This window comes from Rhincodon typus, chromosome 2, assembly GCF_021869965.1.
Source record: "Rhincodon typus isolate 14 chromosome 2, sRhiTyp1.1, whole genome shotgun sequence".
NCBI lineage: Eukaryota > Metazoa > Chordata > Chondrichthyes > Orectolobiformes > Rhincodontidae > Rhincodon > Rhincodon typus.
In genome coordinates, this window is record NC_063333.1 from 89,891,905 (window position 1) to 89,912,554 (window position 20,650).

Genomic DNA, 20,650 nt, shown 5'->3' on the forward strand with positions numbered 1-20,650 from the left:
TCATTAAAAATGTTTTCAATTGCATAATTAGAACCTTGTATGATTCTTTGTCTCAAGTATTTCACTTGGATTTTGAAACCTGCAGCAAAATGATGGATGGCATCACTGCTGATTGCACTGAGAAATATGAATTTATCTGTTTTACTGCCTGTACAGGTATTTCTGCTATAACACGTGTTTCCTTAACGCGAATTGGCTGTAATGTAATTGAAGAATAGTGAACACTGTTTGGATAACACGAACTTTCTACTGTACAGTATAACGATTTCCCTATAATGCAATTTTTTATGGCGATTTTCTATAGTGCGAGGTCACACAAGAACGCAACTGTCGTGCAATAGGAGAACTACATGTAGCAAGAATTTCAACTGTTTTCTCCAAAATGGCCTACTGGCAAAGTGTGGCATGTTCCCTGAGAATCGAAGCCTTCAATAACATTATGATCTGAGAACCTGAGCTGAGGTCAATTTTTTCAAGTTGAGGTAGCTGTGTGTTGAATTTTGACAGTAAACATTTCTAAGCACTTACTTCAAACACTTTTAACAACTATTAGCAACCTTTAAATGCTTTAACAAATTGTGTGCTCAGTGACTGTTACTGGAGATAATATTGGACAAAGTACCTCAGTTTAAGCAGGATCTTAGAACTTGAAAGGGCACTTAATAAAGCGTATAGTATCCTAGGCTTTATTAATAGGGATATACAGTACAAAAGCAGAAGGTTATGCTGAACTTGTATAATAGAAGAGTAGAATATCCTTTTATTGTCACATGTACTCCATTGTAGGAGTACAGTAAAGCTTTTACAATGTCTGCTTTCTTATGGCGATATCTTAGGTACAAGTACCTAGATACATTCCTTGGACACAGGAGTGGAATAGAAGTAATTGAAAAATAAGTTAAAAATAGAACATCATTAAAGGATTGACATTAAAGTAAAGTAGGAAATTTTAAATAGACATTACATTGTAGCAGTTCAGTACAGGGCCTCCGCAAATGGTCTGACTGCCCATTGCCAGACTCCAATTCAACAGCCGTCCCTGCTCCACTCCAAGCCCCAGTCCACTCCATACTGACACTCAGCTGCTCCAAGGTAAGTTCCAGGACGCTTCCCTCGCGTGGGACTCGCTGCCTGTGCGCTTCTCCAGGGCTGCTTCCCCACTTGCCACTCTGGGGCTCGCAGCCCATGTGCTACACCAGGGCTCGCTGCTTGTGCTGTTCCAAGGCTCACAGCCTACACACTGTACCAGGGTTCGCTGCTCACACTGATCTGGGGCTTGCAGCCCATGCGCTGCTCCAGGGCTCACTATTGGGGGACTTGCTGCTGGATCCTGTTGCTGCTCCAGGATTTACTTCCAGTGCTAAGGGAAGAGAAGTAGGAAAAAAATAAAGAAAAAGAAAGAAAAGAACAGGCAGAATAGAGGAGCTCCAGCAGGAGCGTCCTACTCTGCCGCCATTTTGCTGTAGATGACACAAGTATAAGATACAAATTTGACCTCAGCTGGAGTATTGCATCCAGTCCTTGGAGTCACACTTTAGGAGAGATATGGAGGCATTGGAAAAAAATACAGATGAGAACGGTTCCAGGGATGATAAAGTTCAGGTAGGAATATAGACGGGAGAAATTGGGACTGTTTTCCTTGGAAAAGAGGAGGTTGAGTGAAGATCTGATAGAAATATTCAAACTTATAAGAGGTTTGGACAAACTAAAAGGGGAAAATTTTTCCACAGATGAAAGAATCAAGAAATGAGAGATCAAAGATTGAAAGTAATTAGTAAAAGAAGCAACAGTAATATTAGGAAAAGTATTTTCACACAAGTGGTTAATGTCTGGAATGCATTTCCTGAGATGACAGAGGCAGCTGTTCAAAAAGGAAATATACAGTTATTTGAAAAGGAATAATGTGTATGGTTATAGGGAAAAGGCAGAAGAATAACACTAAGTAAAATGCTCATTTGGAGAGCTGATGCAGACACAGCTGACTGAATGGCCTCCTTGTGCCCTGTAAAAGTTCTGTGTTCTGTTTCTACATTAGTCATCTTGGCTTTAGCATCTGAATTTCTAACATTGAGATTTACATGCATAGTTTAAAGTACACCATTCTTTGAGAATAATCCCACTTTTAGCTGATAACTATTTTAGTATGACTAAAACAGTGAACTTCAGTGCTTTATTTGGCTGTGGTTTTAAATTTCATGATTCTAGCAATGTCCTAGCAATTACGATCAGCATCAAATTTTAAAATCCTAATGATTTAAATAGGTATGAAATAAGCATATTTTAGTTCTATAATGAAAAAAGGCAGTGTCTTAGATAACAAGGTGTAGAGCTGGATGAATACAGCAGGCCAAGCAGCATCAGAGGTGCAGGAAAGCTGACGTTTCGGGCCTAGACCCTTCATTTTATTTCTTTTGGTTTCATTGACCTTTACTGATTAAATTATCTTTCTGAACCATTCTTCGTTTCAATAGTAAATTTGTTAAATAACGAGGGTATTATTGCTAAGTGACCATAATTGTATTGTTCAAGCTTAAACAACCTTAACACCAAATTAAAGTTCCGATATTAACCTTGTTTCAATGTTTTATTAAAATGTAGTTTTTGTTTTAATTTTCAATTTAAAAATTTCAATTACTGGTAGATACATGCACTGCAATTAAAATACTAAGAAAATATAAACATTTATTTGGCTACAAAATACAAATTCTTTTCAAAATATATTCATATTTAAAGTAAATGATTAACTCCATCCCTACAATCTTGCCAAGGGCTTTTATCCTTTTTCCTGTTAATATTCATCCCATCTGATATTATTGTTATTTCAAAATCAATTCAAATTCCTAGTTCAAAAAGGGCAGCTTGTAATTTATAAATAATGTTGTCTCTTTATAAACATTCTAATCATGATTTAGTAGTTTAAAGATTTATTAGTCTCAGCTGTAACATCATCATGAGTTCAATGTAGGACTTTTTACCAATTCCTGTGTGTGCTGTAATTTTGCAGTATTAATTGAGACATTTAACAACAAGATGTGTTTCTGCTGATAAGTGCGTATTACTACATTTGTCGAGCCATTGGACCGGCACCTTGGGTTGGTACAGCTTACTATATTGATTAAATTCCTTGGGACAGATAGAGAAACTGGGACAGAGAAACAGAGAGTTTTAGAAAGCCTAACGGTGGGACAGAGGCAAAAGGGAATAGTGATCAAGAGAGGGTGGAGAGACAGATGAGTGATCACACAGGGAAACACAGGGGCAGGAGTTTCAGATGATGTGGTTTTCCACCCCATCAATTAAACAGTAAGCATGGAATACATACACACCAATGCCGGCTGAGTCCAGGATTGATAATTGGCCCTAGGCAGGCACCCTCAGTTGGGAGGACATCCCATCTCAGAGAGCTGCCTGCCAATCTGATGGTGCATTGGGGCTAGGATTGGGATTACAATTTGTCCCTATATTTAAAGCCCCAGAGTCCAGGACCAGGTAACAGTAACAATGGGCGTTCTTGAGGTAGGATTCAGAGCTTTGGCCCAGGGAGATGCAAAGAGAGGATTAATAGTCTTAATGGAGCAGCCAGGAGAAAGGGGGCATGTGCATGGGGCAGACCTTGTAGGTGAGGCCCCAATGTGAAAATGAACCCATTGAATGACGCACCACAACATTTCAGCAAAGACTTTCCAAGCTTGTGTCCACTCCTGAACCCCGCCTACCAAACTCAAAATTGAGGCAGGAAATGGCCCTAAGTCTCCATTAGTTATGCACTTAAGAGCTTATTTTGGGACAAGTGTGAGAGGGCTGGCTTAGGCCTTGCCTTTCCCACCACCAAGTGTGGACTGTCAAGCCAGGCAGGAGGCCAGTAAGATGGCCATCAGGTGAATTTCACTGTCCTCTCTGTACTTCCTCAAAGCTGCGCAGCCACACGGCCACTCAGGAAGTCCCACTGACCGGACTTCTGCATCGATTTGGAGATTCACACAGTGCAAGAAAAAATTAGTGGGAATATAGGACACCAGATAGACAGAGAAACACAATGAAAGAGTGGATTGATACACAAAATGGGTACACCAACACATACTTGGCATAGGAGACAGATTACCTTAACACACACTCAGAGTGAGAGAGAGAGAGGCAAGACTCAGAGTGAGTAAGACCGATGGATATGTTGGAATAGGTTGAAAGACCCAGAGACAGAAAGAGGGAAATAGGAGTTGCTTTATGTAGACAAACAGAAATGATTTTCCCCCCTCACCTTTCTTTTACAGCAGAGAGCATGCTAAATTGCAAAAGCTCCTTTGAATGCATTTTTTTAAAAAATAGCATTAACATTTAAAGATTGTCTTCCAAATCAGAAGATTTGCAGTACAAATACTTACAGATACTTTGCAAGTTTAGGTAAATTTGTAGAGAGATGTTTTAGGTAAAGAGATCCATTTAGTTATTGTGCAGAATCTCCTGACCAAGCTCTGAGCCTGCTAATATTAGCTTTAAAATATGTTTAAAAATCAGAAATAAAAAGCATGATCATACACCTCTCTGGAGTGAACTGAGTCACACTACAACTACTGATTTTTAGCAGGAGTTCAGAATCTGCAGGTGCAGTGTCAGTCTGATCTTTAATAGCAGCAGGTATCTCAGAATTCTCAAAATCCAGATCAAGCTTATATAGCTGAGGTACAAAGAAATATGAAGCACTGGATGCGAGAAAGCTTAAAGGAAAGAGAGAAGGAATGAAATGATGAAAGGAAGTTTGAAAAAAGGAATAGACAGGTTTGATGAGTATTTGAAAGAGGAAGGGAATAAGAAAAGCAGAAATAGAAAGACAACTGGGACAGGAGAAAGCAAATCAGATGGAGAGAATCAAAAAGAGAGGCCAAGTAAACTAAATAGGAGAAACAAATTATGACGGTGACAAGAGATTAGAGGAATTAAGAAGCATGTGTCACTATTCTCCAGAGTAAACCAGCCCATTGGTGTTAATATTCCTCCAAGTTGACAATAAATACATATAAAGAAAATTATTTGTTTTGTTGTCTATACACATCACATTTATATGAGTTGAACTTCAGTTCATAATAAATTCTAATTGTGCTTCTATAACCATTATTGTTTTGCCTCATGTTAATCGAAGCCTGCACTGGCTTGGTTAATGACTTGTATTTGCACATTAACAAAACTTTAATCATGTATGTGTGCCACTGAATCCATTAAAAATGTATAATTTGTTCACTTTTTTTACCAAGAAAAGATTTCTATATGTATCAACGTACTCTATTAGCCCTCATGGCCGGTACATGGAAATTACCTCATAAATGTACTATGTATTGTGACTAATAACTGACACTGCTAACTAATGTTCACTGAAACGCATGTGGAATATTTTGTGGTGATCCTGTGCTCAGAAGCAGTGAAGTCTGATACGTAGATAGGTAGTCTATTCCTATTTTCCTGGTGTATTTTGGCAAGTCTGGTATATTATAGTTTTCATATGTGTACATCATTTAACTACACCTGAAAATCAGTTCTGATCTTATCTAAGGTCAGAAATTACACGACACCAGCTTACAGTCCAACAGGTTTATTTGAAAACACAAGCTTTTAGAGCCTCACTCCTTCTTCAGGTGTTAGTGAGAGAGGTCGTATCAGACACAGAATTTATAAGTAAAACATCAAAGGGTCACACTACTGATGAGGCTGTATTAAACAAACCTAAGATGCTGTTAAATCTTTAATCAGTTAGAAGGTTTTAATTGATTAATGTGTACATGTAAATCCCCAAATTCCTTTGAAGTCACTGTCCTGAGAGAAATAAAGGTTTTATTAGCATAAAGAAGAGGTGACATTTTAGGTCAGACAATGCATGTTAGGTGTGAGACCTTGTTTAGAACCTGTTTGTATTTTGGTTTGGAGTCAGAGTGGTTTTATTTCTAAAGTAGGAATCTATAAAATGCCACATTGACTGACTTGTCTGTAAATTGTGTGCATTTTGAATAAAAAAGAATGTATCTGCAAATAAAAATTCACCCCATAGATTCAAATGTGTGTATGCTTGAGGGACTGTGTGTATGAGAGAGGATCTGTGTGAGAGAAAGTGTGTGTGTGTGCGCATTCATGTGCATGTCTTCAGGAATAGTGCCAGAAGACTAGAGACTAGCAAATGTTGTCCCCTTGTTCAAGAAGGGGAGTAGAGACAACCCTGGTAATTATAGACCAGTGAGCCTTACTTCGGTTGTGGGTAAAGTGTTGGAAAGGATTATAAGAGATAGGATTTATAATCATCTAGAAAGGAATAATTTGATTAGGGATAGTCAACACGGTTTTGTGAAGGGTAGGTCGTGCCTCACAAACCTTATTGAGTTCTTTGAGAAGGTGACCAAACAAATGGATGAGGGTAAAGCGGTTGATGTGGTGTATATGGATTTCAGTAAAGCGTTTGATAAGGTTCCCCATGGTAGGCTATTGCAGAAAATACGGAGGCATGGGATTGAGGGTGATTTAGCGGTTTGAATCAGAAATTGGCTAGCTGTAAGAAGACAGAGGGTGGTGGGTGATGGGAAATGTTCATCCTGGAGTTCAGTTACTAGTGGTGTACCTCAAGGATCTGTTTTGGGGCCACTGCTGTTTGTCATTTTTATAAATGACCTGGATGAGGGCGTAGAAGGATGGGTTAGTAAATTTGTGGATGACACCAAAATCGGTGGAGTTGTGGATAGTGCGGAAGGATGTTGCAGGTTACAGAGGGACATAGATAAGCTGCAGAGCTGGGCTGAGAGGTGGCAAATGGAGTTTAATGCGGAAAAGTGTGAGGTGATTCACTTTGGAAGGAGTAACAGGAATACAGAGTACTGGGCTAATGGTAAGATTCTTGGTAGTGTGGATGAGCAGAGAGATCTCAGTGTCCATGTGCATAGATCATTGAAAGTTGCCACGCAGGTTGATAGCGTTGTTAAGAAGGCGTACGGTATGTTAGGTTTTATTGGTAGAGGGATTGAGTTTCGGAGCCATGAGGTCATGTTGCAGCTGTACAAAACTCTGGTGCGGCCGCACTTGGAGTATTGCATACAGTTCTGGTCACCGCATTATAGGAAGGATGTGGAAGCATTGGAAAGGGTGCAGAGGAGATTTACCAGGATGTTGCCTGGTAGGAGGGAAGGTCGTATGAGGAAAGGCTGAGGGTCTTGAGGCTGTTTTCGTTAGAGAGAAGAAGGTTAAGAGGTGACTTGTTCGAGACATACAAGATGATCAGAGGATTAGATAGGGTGGACAGTGGGAGCCTTTTTCCTCGGATGGTGATGGCTAGCATGAGGGGACATAGCTTTAAATTGAGGGGTGATAGATATAGGACAGATGTCAGAGGTAGGTTCTTTACTCAGAGAGTAGTAAGGGTGTGGAGTGCCCTGCCTGCAAAAGTAGTAGACTTGCCAACTTTAAGGGCATTTAAATGGTCATTGGATAAACATATGGATGATAATGGAATAGTTTAGGTTAGATGGGCTTCAGATTGGTTTCACAAGTCGGCGCAACATCGAGGGCCGAAGGGCCTGTACTGCGCTGTAATGTTCTATGTTCTAAAGTGTACCTGTGCACACGCGTGTGCGTGTGTGTGTGTGTGTAGTGTGGTGAGGTCACATGAACCCAAGATCCCGGTTGAGGCTGTCCTCATGGGTACCGAACTTGGCTAATAGCCTCTGCACGGCGACTCTGCATTGTTGTGTATCCCGAAGTCCACCTTGGAGGATGTTTATCTGAAGATCCGAGGCTGAATGTCCTTGACCGCTGAAGTGTTCCCCCACTGGGAGAGCACATCCCTGTCTGGCGATTGTTGCGCAGTGTCCATTCATCCATTGTCATAGCATGGTATATTGGTGAAATTCTTTGATCTTTTACTTACAAATTCTGTGTCTGATACTTCCTCTCCCACTAACACCTGAAGGAGGAGTGAGGCTCCGAAAGCTTGTGTTTTCAAATAAACCTGTTGGACTATAACCTGGTGTCATGTGATTTCTGACCTTGTCCACCCTTTTCAAACACCGATACCTCCACATCATGATCTTATCTAAGGCATGACATTTATTTACAATCACTCACCGGAGGGAGATTTAGCAACGCTTCATCAATCAGGATATCCATCTGTATCTCCTTGAACCAAACTTTATGTTACCAGGCCTGTTGTGCTCTGTTTCTCCTCACCACTTGTCACAGGTTTGTGGAATGCTACATTTCGATAAATATTCAAATCAGTCTGTACAGTATGCTATGTTCACTCAATAAAAGATATGATTAAAGCTGAAGTGTCTTGTAAGTAATTTGTTCCAAATATGAATTTATTTGTAATTGGGCACATTGAAATATTTGCAATTTCCTCTATAACAAGGTAAATGTTATCGTCACAATTGCTGAGTTACTTTCCTTTTGTTTCAAAACATATTTGAAGTGTGCAGTTTCAAGATAATTGGTAGCAATAATGTAAAAAAGAAAAAAGTAGTAATAAGCTGTTTCACCACAAAAAAGACATGATTTCCTACTTGGCAGAGGAAGAGAAACAGCTTCGTTAATGCAGTTTTTAACATTCAAGGCAGAATCTGAAAATTGATTTTCCATAAGACGGTTTGTGAAATGAAAATTCACAAGCAGCTACAGAACAACGGCCAATCATAATATGCCTGCAATCATGGTTGCTTCATATTTCCCAAGCTGCTAAATTACCACTTACTCTTATAATTGATGAAAAGTTCATGAATCCGTCTGTGGTTGAACAATACTTGCATAATAGCTCCACAAACCTGAAGGTTCTAATATACACATATGATTCATTCTTAGGGGAAAATGTCCATTTCATCACATTTACTAGAAACAAACAATGCTGTATGATTTTTTTTTCAAAAAACCTGTTCAACTCCTGTGGTTAAATACTGCAGATCTCAAAGAAATGGAGATCTTTCGAGTTTGGTAGTTGTCTCACACGCTGCCTGAAGAAATGGTGAGACACCCACAGCTGAATCTTAGGCAGAAGGTCCATTATCCTTTCTGATCATTAGGTCTGTAAGACAACAGCAGTAGGCCTTGATCTGCTATCAGGTCCCCATGGCCCGAAGTTCCTCTTGAGAGAGCCAGTCAAAGGCCATCAGCTCCTGTGCATAGCCGTGCCATGTAGAAATCGATAGCTTTGCTGTAAACACAACCCAGAGATGAAAGATGCTGGCCAAAGATAGGTGATTTAATGGATTGGGTGTGGGGGAGGGGCTGATGGTGGTTTCTATGAGTGGAGATCATGGAGAGAGAAAGAGGAATGGGTGTTCAGAGCAAGACAAAGAGCATTCTTAGTGGCCATTGTCTTGTTCACATGCACTTGATCAAGCACTCAGTGCCTTTGATGGAGGCTGCCCCCATCCAAGCCAGCAACCAGCCTGTAGTCTTTTTCCCCTCTGGGTCATTAATGAACATTCAGTAGTGGTGCAGAAAGGTCAGGTATGGATCTTTTTGCACGGAATTCAATTCCAGTGAAGGTAGGAAAGCATTGGGTATAGATACTCTTTCTCAATGACTAATTAAATGACCTTCCCGCCTCTTAACCAACCTCATCTAGAACTAGAGGATTCCACCAAAGTATTGCTTGTATTGATTTGCACTAAAGCATCAAATGAGCATGTGGCAACTAAAAAATCTGTGAGTTGACTTCTCTCCAATTTATCAACCAACTGATTTATGCTAAACAAATGGAACCATAAGTTGAGTTCAGTTAGACTGAGTCACAAATTCTTCCAAGTGTATTTAGGTTTCATGATGCAGTGTGTTTATAATAATCAGTTGTATTTATAAATTTCAGACCTGTGACACACAAAGAAAATGGGCTGAATTTTACCAAAAATCAACTAAATGTCAATTCCAGGGAGTTTCATGGAGGGTTTCTCACTGTGAACCAAAATGAGTTACTTCAAGTAATTCCCCGTTGCTCACCTTATATACATCACATGCCTAAGGTACTGTGCTTGCACTATCATGTGCTCACCAGCCGTGGTAATACTCATCATTGCAAGGACCTTCCAGGAATCATACTACCAGTGCCGTATTTAAAGCCCAGCCTGCACATCAGGTCAAATGCTGCTATCCAGCAAAAGGATTTCATCATGCGTGAAATGGGTAGAAAACAATAAAGGAAAATTTCAGAGGGCACATAGATGGCATGGGCAATTTTGTAAACCACTTCATTTGAAAAGAAATCTCATAGTTATAAATAAATTGCTATTTTACATCATCACCTGTCTGATCGACTGTCAAAGTAACTGCTACTACAGAATTAAGCTGCAGAGAAAGACTGCCTGTCTATTGTCCATACCATGTCAGAACCTCGTCTGAAGAACAGCCTCATACTCAGTATGGCATATCTTCTCATTGTTGAATTTGGGAGGATCACATATTGGAAAGTCTTCAAATAGTAAATTAAATTATAAATTCAAATAGTAAATTAAATTATAACTCCAACCTTTATTGAATGATAGGAAAGCAAAGAAAGAATAAACAGAAAAACTGCATTTCCTTCGGGGAATAAACTGGGCCTGCTTCCCTTTCAAGCAACTATAAAGTTGCAGTAAGTGAATGATACACTATAATACAACACAATACAGCACAGTAACAGCCCCTTTGTCCCAACCAAGCATGTGCCAATTCCTGTTCCTTATTTAGACCCGCTACTTATTGCCCATGCACGGTTTCTATCTCTCTATTTGCCTCCCATTCATGTGTCTATCAAGATACGCCTTAAACATTGCTAATGTGCCTGTTTCCACCACCTCCACTGGCAGTGTGTTCCAGGCACCCACTACCCTCTGTGTGAAAAATTCTTCCCACACTTCTCCCCTATACTTTCCCCCTCTCATCTTGAACCTGTGCCCTCTTGTAGCTGACCTTTCCACTTCGGGAAAATGCCTCTGACTATCCACCGTATCTATGGCTCTTATAATTTTGTAAACCTCTATCAGGTCGCCCCTCAGCCTCCGTCTTTCCAACGAAAGCAATCCGAGCTTATCCAACTTTTCTCATAACTAAAACCATCCAGACCAGGTTTATCATCCTGGTAAACCTTGTACGCATCATGTCCAAAGCATCCACACCCTTCTAGTAGTGTGGTGATCAGAACTGCATGCAATATTCCAAATGTGGCCTAACTAAAGTTGTATACAGCTGTAACATAACTTGCCAACTTTTATATTCTGTGCCCCAGACGATGAAAGCAAACGGGTTGTATGCCTTCTTGACCACCTTATCCACCTGTGTTGCTACTTTCAGGGATCTATGGACCTCTACACCCAGATTCCTCTGTATGTCAATGCTTCTAATGGTTCAAAAACAAAGTTGCTGGAAAAGCTCAGCAGGTCTGGCAGCATCTGTGGAGGAGAAAACAGAGTTAACACTTCAGGTCCGGTGACCCTTCCTCAGAACTTCTAATGGTTCCACCATTTATTGTATAATTCTCAACTGAATTTTATCTTCCACAATGCATCACTTTGCATTTGTCCAGATTAAACTCCATCTGCCATTTCTCTGCCCAATTTTGCAATCTATCTATCTATATCCTGCTGTATCTTTTGACAGTCCTCCTCATTATCTGCAACTCCACCAATTTTGATGTCATCCACAAATTTACTTGTCAGACCCTCTACATTTTTCTCCATATCATTTATATATATTACAAACAACAAAGGTCCCAGCACTAATCCCTGCAAAAAAATCACTCGTTACTGATCTCCATTCCAAAAAAGCACCCTTCCACCACTACTGTCTGTCTTCTATGACCAAGCCAGTTTTGTACCCATCTAGCCAGATCACCTCAGATCCCATGAGACTCTACCTTCTGTATTAGCCTGCCATGAAGTACCTTATCAAATGCCTTACAAAAAAGAAAGCTCATGTAGACAACATCCACTGCCCTTCCCTCATCAATCATTCTTGTCACCTCCTCAAAACCTTAATCAAGTTGGTGAGATATCACCTTCCCCACACAAACCCATGCTGCCTATTACTAACAAGTTCATTTGCTTCCAAATGTGAATAAATCCTGTTTCTACGTATCTTCTCCAACAGTTTCCCGACCACTGACATCATGCTCACTGACCAGTAATAACCTGGATTATCTCTGTTTATCCTTCTTAAAAAGGGAACAACATTAGCCATTCTCTGAAAACTTGCCTGAGGCCAAAGAGGATGCAAAAGTATCTGTTAAGACCCCAGCTATTTCCTCCTTTGTCTCTCACAGTATCCTGGGATAGATCCTATCCGGCCCTATGGACATGTCTACCTTAACACATTTCAAGATACTCAACAATTCTTCCTTCATTATATTGACCTGCCTGAGAGTATTCACTCACCTTTTCCTAACCTCAACATTCTGCATGTTCCTCTCTTTGTGAATACCAATGTAAAGTGCTTGTTAAGGATCTCACCCATTTCCTCCAGCTGCACACATAACCTCCCTCCTTTCCTCTTTCCCTAGCTACCATCTTGCTCCTAATATATATGTCTTGGGATTCTCCTTAACTCTGCTGGCCAAGGATATTTCATAGCCCCTTTTAGCTCTCCTAACTCCCTATTTGAGCTCCTTCCTACTTTAGATTCTTCACAAACCTTGTTTGTTTTTAGTTGCCTTGACCTTAGGTATGCTTCCTTTTGTTTTGACTGAGTTGATAATTTCCCTGTAATACAAGGCTCCCAAAGCTTGTCATTCCTGCCTTTCATTTTTACAGGAACATGCCTGTCCTGCACTCTAATCATCTGGTCCTTAAAAGACTCCCACATGTCAGATGTAGATTTACCCTCAAACTCACAGTCCTAATCTACATTCTCCAATTCTTGTCCAGTTCAGTTTTAGTTGGCCTTCCTCCAATTTAACATCTTCATCCATGGCTTATTCTTGTCCTTATCCAAAAGTATCTGAAAACTTACAGAATTATGGTCACTATTCCCAAAATGTCACCATCCTCATTGGGCTATCCACATACCATTTCAAAAATCTCTCCTGGACATACCTAACAAATTGCTCCCCATCCAATGCCTCAGCACTAAGGGAGTCCGAGTCATTATGGAGGAACTTAAAATCACCCACCACAATAACTCTTTTATTTTCATATCTTTGCAGAATCTGACTAAATATCTCTTCCTCTATCTCCTGCTGGCAACTGGGAGGTCCATACTACAATCCCAGCATTGTGATTGAACCTTTCAAATTCCTGAGCTCTAACCATAAATGCTACGCTGCAAGATCCCTCCAGGGTGTCCTCCCTCAACACAGCTATAATATGATCCCTAGCCAGTAATGCAACTCCCCCACCTTATTTGCTTCCTTCTCTGTCCCATTGAAAACATCAATATCATGGAACATTAAGCTGCTAATCCCATCCCTCTTTTAACCATATCTCTGTGATAGCAAAAACATCATAATTTCATGCATGCATAATTGCATGATAACTTCACCGAAGTCACATCTATTAGAAGCAGTTGTTGCATTTTATGCTGCACCACTCTATTATGCTCCTCGAAAGACTGCTGGCACTCTCCCAGTTTGTCAGCCCCCCATCACATCCCAACTTTGCCTGCTCCAGTTGTGCAGAGCACAGAATGCAATGATTACGTGGGACCTTGTCTGGAATATATTACAAACCCCTCCAGACCGTTCTAAGCATTGAACCTCAACTTCAGGATGGCTGTTAGCTCCTCCATGATTGTGCTGGTGAAGAATGGACTGTAATGAATCAACACTCAACCTCTGTCATCAGCCATGGTTGCAGAAGATACTCCTTGTTTCCCAATAATCATTCACAGATGTAAGGCGTCCACCCATAGAAATGAAGCAGAACATGAGAGTTATATATGCATGATGGCAACTTCCAAGGTATTTGACCTTGTTCTGATGTATGCAGCAGAAACCATGTCGTGTCAGTACAGTAGCAGATTATAACTGCTGTGGGATTTCTGAAACCTTGCCCCTTCCTGACATCACCCAAGAAAGAAAGCATATAAGAGCATGTTGGCAAATGCTTATAGTTCAAAATGAGAGAAGATCAGCTCTGTATTTGTATGAAGCATTGAAGAATTCTACGATTACAGATATCTTAATCCTGTATTGTGTAAGTGCTTGATTAATGCAATTATTCGTTAAAGGACCTCACATCACTCTCAAGTAGAGCAAGCCTTCACGTACAGAAAAAAACTTACTCCACTCACACCAAGCCATTTTTAATTTTCTTTGCTAATTTTCATTTCAGATGAGAATGGAAGGCAACACAAGTTTTGTTTTGAAGCGTGAGTTGCAGGCTCAGCCTGTTAATCTAGATGACTGTCTTCTCCATCTCCACCCCCAAACCTCCATGGCCCTTTCTTCCTTGCACTGTCTGTCAACCCCATGAGTTCTAAACTGTCCCACATCCCCAGCCAACTCTTTAAGAGTTCATCTCCCTACAATACCCACTGAGCCCCAGGCCTACAGCATAGTCATGTCAACCATCTTACAGTGCCCTGTTGCTGAAGCCAGGGCGATGTTGACCTTTAATGACATTCCCTGTCACAGTAGCCCATGTCCTCCAATGCACTATCATCTCCTGCACTTATACAATGAGTTTCTCCTATTACAATTATTGCCTGCTCTGCATTCCAGCATACTGCTTCCAAACCCTCATAGTTGACTTCCCCAACATTCCCACCACAATAGTGGTCCTTGATAACCTACCCCAGCCCCCACTCCCACCCCTAACTGTAATGATATGGAATTCCTGACCCTGACCGCCCCAAGCAGCTGACTTGCCATGTCTAAGGCCCCAGACTGAGAATGGATAATGACCTTGAGTGACTAGAGAACCCCCTAACTGATAACAGTTCCTATTGACATGACTGGGGACTAGTCTCTTAGGTATTGAGACATGGCCGTTTCACTAAAGCACAGTCAGTGTGCGCGCCCCATTAGCTGCTGGTACACGCTGTAGATAAGACACTGAAGTAGCATGGTGCTGTATAGCAATATGTCCATCATCGCAACTGATCATTGCTGAGAAAAATGCAAGCTGCCTGAGTTATGTCTGCACTAAAAAGCAAGACGAGACAATGACTGCAAGCCTGTAAGTTCTGAATAAGGTGGAAATGTACAAAAAGGCAAGGCAGAGATGCTGTAAACATCCAGGTTAGCAGAAAGTGAGTGAATATTCAGGGAAGAAACTAAGAGCCTTTAGATGCACCCTATTCCGATGCATGCATAGGTGCTTGTCCCTGCACACAACTGGCCTGGGAACATCATTGCAATCAAAGGTGTTGGTGTGCTCAAGTGTAGTATTGAATTACTGAACTGTATTTTAAGTGAGTTGGAGTTGTACTGCGAAGAAGTGATGAGGCTGGTCTTTATCTGATGCCAGTGTCCATAGACGAAGGATGCAGTTGGTTGCTGCTCATGGAGCATACCCTAAGATATTGAGGACTGCAAGCCAAGGTGCATCCTGGAGGAGCAAGCAACAAGCTGCAGCTTAATGCACCCATTCATAATTACATGACAGGAATTGTGCCATCTAGTTTCTCTCCATTGCCTGGTAACATAGAAAACAGCATATAAATTAAATGATACTGAGTTGCTAATGAATACATATAAGCCTTACACCACTCACTTGTGAGAATCTTGATGGTTTGTTCAAGCCTTTGGTTAAAAAAAAATCAGATCTTCTTTTCTCAATGCATGAATCTCATTTTTCTGAACTTGACATTTCTTCCCAACTGATTTACCATTTCCCATGTTATTTAGGTGCTAGGAAGATTCCACACAACGTAAATTTTTAAAAAAATAAATATTTATTACTTTTGTGGCACTAACTTTACGGGACAGTAACTCTAGTGAGAGAGGGTAACTGAAGGTTGTTCCTACTAATACATCAGTATTAGCAGGAACTGAGGTGTTGGGAGAATTGATGGGATTGAAGGCTGACAAATCCCCAGGGCTATACAATCTGCATCCCAGAGGACTTAAGGAAGTGGCCCTAGAATTAGTGATCATCTTTCAAGATTCTGCAGACTTTGGAGCAGCTTCTATGGATTGGAGAGTAGCCGATGAAACTCCACTTTTTCAAAAAAAGGAGGTCCAGGGAAAACCGTAAACTACAGATCCATTAGCCTGACATTGGTAGTGGGGAATATGCTAGAGATGATTACGAGAGATTTAGTAGCAGAGCACTTGGCAGGATTGGACAGAGTCAGCATGGATTTATGAAAGGGAAATCATGCCTGACAAATCCATTGAAATTTTTCAAGGATGGAACTAGTAGAGCTAATTGGGGGAGCCAGTGAATGTGGTTTACTTGAATGTTCGGAAAGCTTTCGATAAGGTCTCATAAGAGAATATATGTACAGTTGGGCACAAGGGATTGGGGTAGTGTACTGTCAAGGATAGAGAACTGGTAGGCAGACAGGAACCAAAGAGAATAAATGGGTCATTTCCAAATGAAGCTAATGACTAGTGGGATACTGCAGGGATCAGTGCTTGGAACCCAGCTATACATATAGCATGGTAGCACAGTGGTTAGCATTGCTGCCTCACAGCACCAGGGACCTGAGTTTGATTCCAGTCTTGGGTGACTGTCTGTGTGGAGTTTACATGTTCTCCCCTTGCCTGTGTGGGTTTCTACCAGGTGCTCTGGTTTCCTCCCACAGTCCAGAGATGTGTAGGTTTGGTGGATTAGCCATGTTAAATTGCCCAATAGTGTCCAGGCATATGCAGGCTAGGTGCATTAGCCATGGTTAATGTGGGGCAGTGGGGATAGGTTGGAATGCTTTTTGGAGGGTCAGTCCAGACTTGATAGGCTGAATGGCCTCTTTATGCAATCTAGGGATGCTATTCACTATATATGTTAATAATTAGATGAAGGGAGAAAAATGCAATATCTACAGTTTTGCAGATGACACAAAGTTGGGTGGAAGGGTGAACTGTGAGAGGATGCAGACAAGCTTCAGTGTGATTTTTACGAGTTGAGTGAGTCAGCAATGCATAGCAAATGAAATATAATGTTAATAAATGTGAGGTTATTCACTTAGGTAGCAAAAACAGGAAGGCAGGTTATTATCTGAATGTTGATAGGTTGGGAAAGGGGAAAGTGGAACAAATCTGAGTGCCCCTGTATACCAGTCTCTGAAAGTAAGTATGCAGGTGCAACAGGCAATATAGAAGGCAAATGGTATATTGCCCTTCATAACGAAAGGATTCAAGAACGGGAGCGGGGATGTTTTGCTGTAATTTTGCAGAGCTTTGGTGAGACCACACCTGGAGTGTACAGTTTGGTCTCCTTGAGAAAGGATGTTCTGGCTATAGAGGGAGAGCAATGAAGGTTTACCAGACTGATTCCTGGCACGACAGGACTAACGTATGAAGGGAGACTGGATTTGTTAGGATTATATTCACTAGAGTCTAGAAGAATGGGGGGGAAAGGGGGGAGTAGGGGTGAAGGTATCACATAGAAACCTATAAATTGGAACAGGACTAGGCCAGGTAAACACAGGAAAGATGCACCTGATGACCGGGGAGGCCAAAACCATGGGTCAGAATCTAAGGATTTGACTCTGGTATTGACCGAAGGAGAAGAAGTTCTTCCACAGAGTGTGGGTGAACCTGTGGAACTCTCTGCCACAGAAAGCGGTTGAGGCGAAAACATTGAATGTTTTCAAATATGAGTTAAATATAGTTCTCAGGGCTAAAGGGATCAAAGGGCATGGGGCAAAAGAAGAAACAGAATACTGAGTAGGATGATCAGTTATGATCATATTGAGTGGTGGAGAAGGCTCGAAGGGCCAAATGGCCTACTCCTGTTTCTGCTTTCAATGTCTGTATATTTGTAAGTACTTGTAAAGACATTCTGTCAGATCAATGCCCACAGTACCTGAATGAGGTCGTAGCTCTCAGTCCTCATGAATGCAGAATCCAGCAGATCTTGGTTCAGATCACTTTAAGTATTTTGCTGGGCTCCTCGCAGAGTATTTCCACTTTCATATGCTTTTTCACATCTAATGCTTGGAGGATATCTAAAAAAAAAATCATCTTGCTGAAGCTGATTGATCTGCGATAGAAATGAAACAGCATTCCAAATATTTGTTCCTTAATTCTGCCAGAAATCAGATAGTAACTGAGCATAAAATGCATTTTCGAATATTAAAAGATAGTTCAGAGCAAACCTCAAACTATTTAGGTATAAATATATCCAAAACAAGAACATGAATAAAAATGAAATACAAGTCTGCCCCTTTCATAATGAGACAGGATCAAGTTAACCTTTATAAAGTAAACTAGGTTCCATTCACTGTTACTTTTTAAGCTAAATCAGAAAAAGTCATTTTCTGTGTGTTTTTATAATGACTGTCAATTCATTCTTTTGACTTTGTCTCTTTTTTCTAATATGTTTAAAGTAGTTCAGTTAATTATTATTGGACACAAGTATATCTGGATAGTCTTAAATCAAATAAAATAATAGTAGTTGATGGAAATCATGGAGACTGAAGGGTTAATTGTCAAAGTTCCTTGTATTTTGAAGCAATATGTTTTCCAAGATAAACAGTTTAACTTTGAATGACACTGAGGAACATATTGATGTTGCAGCATATGGTGGCAATACGATGATCACACAACCAGCAAGGAAATCCATTTATGGCTTCACTATATTACGTAGAGTATTGTTTCCCTTTGTGGTGGAAAACAATATTTGCTATGTTGAGCTACTTTGTATACAAAATATTTCATACAGATTTCAATTAAGATACAAATGGGGACTTTGCTCAGATTTGTTCAACTATTTATTCTTCTTACAAGATTCCATCAGAAATGGTTAATCAAATATGAGAGGGTTGAATTTAATGAATTTGGGAAAAGGTCCCTCAACATGAGCTAAAAGAGGAAGGTGAGCCTTCTTCAGCTAGTGGGAACACCTAGTGAAGAACACTAGCGACAGTGGCAAATCCCCAATTAATCATGTCCACCAAGTCACCCCCAAGAGCTGTCACCCAGTTCAAGAGGTCAGCTTCACCACCACAAGTAGTGGATATTGCTGAGGCTATAGAAAGCCTGGCCTTCTCTAAGTCATGTGTTGTTGGAGAACTCTGGGGCCTGGCAAGTGGGCCCTGGCAATTGGTGGGGTGGGGGGGGGGGGGGGGATGTGGGTGAGCAGAGAGAGAGGGTTGTCATTAGATGTCAATGGCACCACTGCCACAGGGGCCCAATACAATAGGGCGGCACAGTGGCTCTGTGGTTAGCATTGCTACCTCACAGCGCCAGGGACCCAGGTTTGATTCCACCCTCAGGCGATTGGCTGTGTGGAGTTTGCACATTCTCCCTGTGTCTGCCTGGGTTTCCTCCGGGTGCTCCAGTTTCCCCACAGTCCAAATATGTGCAGGTTGGGTGGACTGGCCATGCTAAATTGCCCATGGTATCCAGGTATTTTGCAGACTAGGTGGATTATGCAGGAGAAATGAAGGGGTACAGGGATAGGGTAGGGGGTGGGTCTTGGTGAGACACTCTTTGGAGGGTTCGTGTGGACTTGATGGGCTGAATGGCCTGCTTCCACGTTGTAGGGATTTTATGATTCAGTCCATAGAGTGCCCAAGTTTAAGGCTCTTGCTGCGCCCCCTGAAAAGAATAATTTGGAATGTATTAGGAGGCCACCAGGCTTCAACTTGGGTGGTTTCCACACATGTAGACAGTGCTGCACAAGCAAAATGCCTCAATGGTAGTAAATGGTCACTTACATACTCAATTAAACTCCTTACCTGCCATCTTTCCCCCTGACAGCAAATGGCATGGTGGAGGGTACTATCAATCATACTTTGTTTTTCCTTCCTGAACCAACCTCAAAAAACTTTGTCAAATTGGTGGTGAATCCTAGTCACAGGGACTTTAGTGACATAAAAGGAGGCCATTCAGTACATCAAGTCCATGCTAGCTCTCTTTACAGCAATCGAGTCAGCCCTGTTCTAGTCCTCTATTCCAGCAGTCTCGCAGATTTATTTCCTTCAAGTGCCTGTCTAGTTTCCTGTTGAAATCATTGATCATCTCTACTTCCACTAGCCTTGAAAGCTGCAAGTCATAATGATTAATTGTGTACAAACATTCTTCCATTTATCACTCATATCTCTTGCTCAAAACCTTAAATATGTGTCCTAGTAATAGTGATAATCAGCCAATGTGAAAAGCATTTTCCTATATACCTTATCTAAACTTGTTGTAATCTTGTCTACCTCTTTCAGATCACCCCTTGACCTATCAGTTTGCTTTCCTTTGACTGGGTCTAAGGGTTTAATTGCTTTACAGTGGCAGAGGATCAACCACTATTGACATTTAATAAGAGGCTTTTGTCTTAACAAGATGTTATTTAGTGCATAAAAGCAATTGGATACAAGTTACATTTGTTGATATCCATTGCTACTGAAACTGCAAGGAGACCGGTGAATATAGGTCTTTACTCCATGAGATTCTAAGACATTTTGTCTTACGCACAACACCCAAACCACTATGAATCATCAGATTGGTTGGAGCTTAATGCAGTCTATGACATTAACTTTTGCAGCATCATATATATTACCTTTCTTGCCTCCTTTGAACCTTTTCTGTTCCCTTCATGCCTGCTGTCTCTTAATTGCTTGA

The 20,650-nt window shown here is 40.9% G+C and overlaps 1 long non-coding RNA gene across 1 annotated transcript; it reads right to left on the reverse strand.

Moving 5' to 3' along the window:
- Positions 1–1,254: 1,254 nt before the first annotated feature.
- Positions 1,255–18,071, reverse strand: LOC125485031. Its single transcript, XR_007263809.1, has 3 exons — positions 17,901–18,071; positions 8,092–8,217; positions 1,255–1,360 (listed from the first exon to the last, which is right to left on the reverse strand). It is a non-coding gene; the product is annotated as an uncharacterized LOC125485031 (long non-coding RNA).
- Between the last annotated feature and the right edge of the window lie 2,579 nt (positions 18,072–20,650).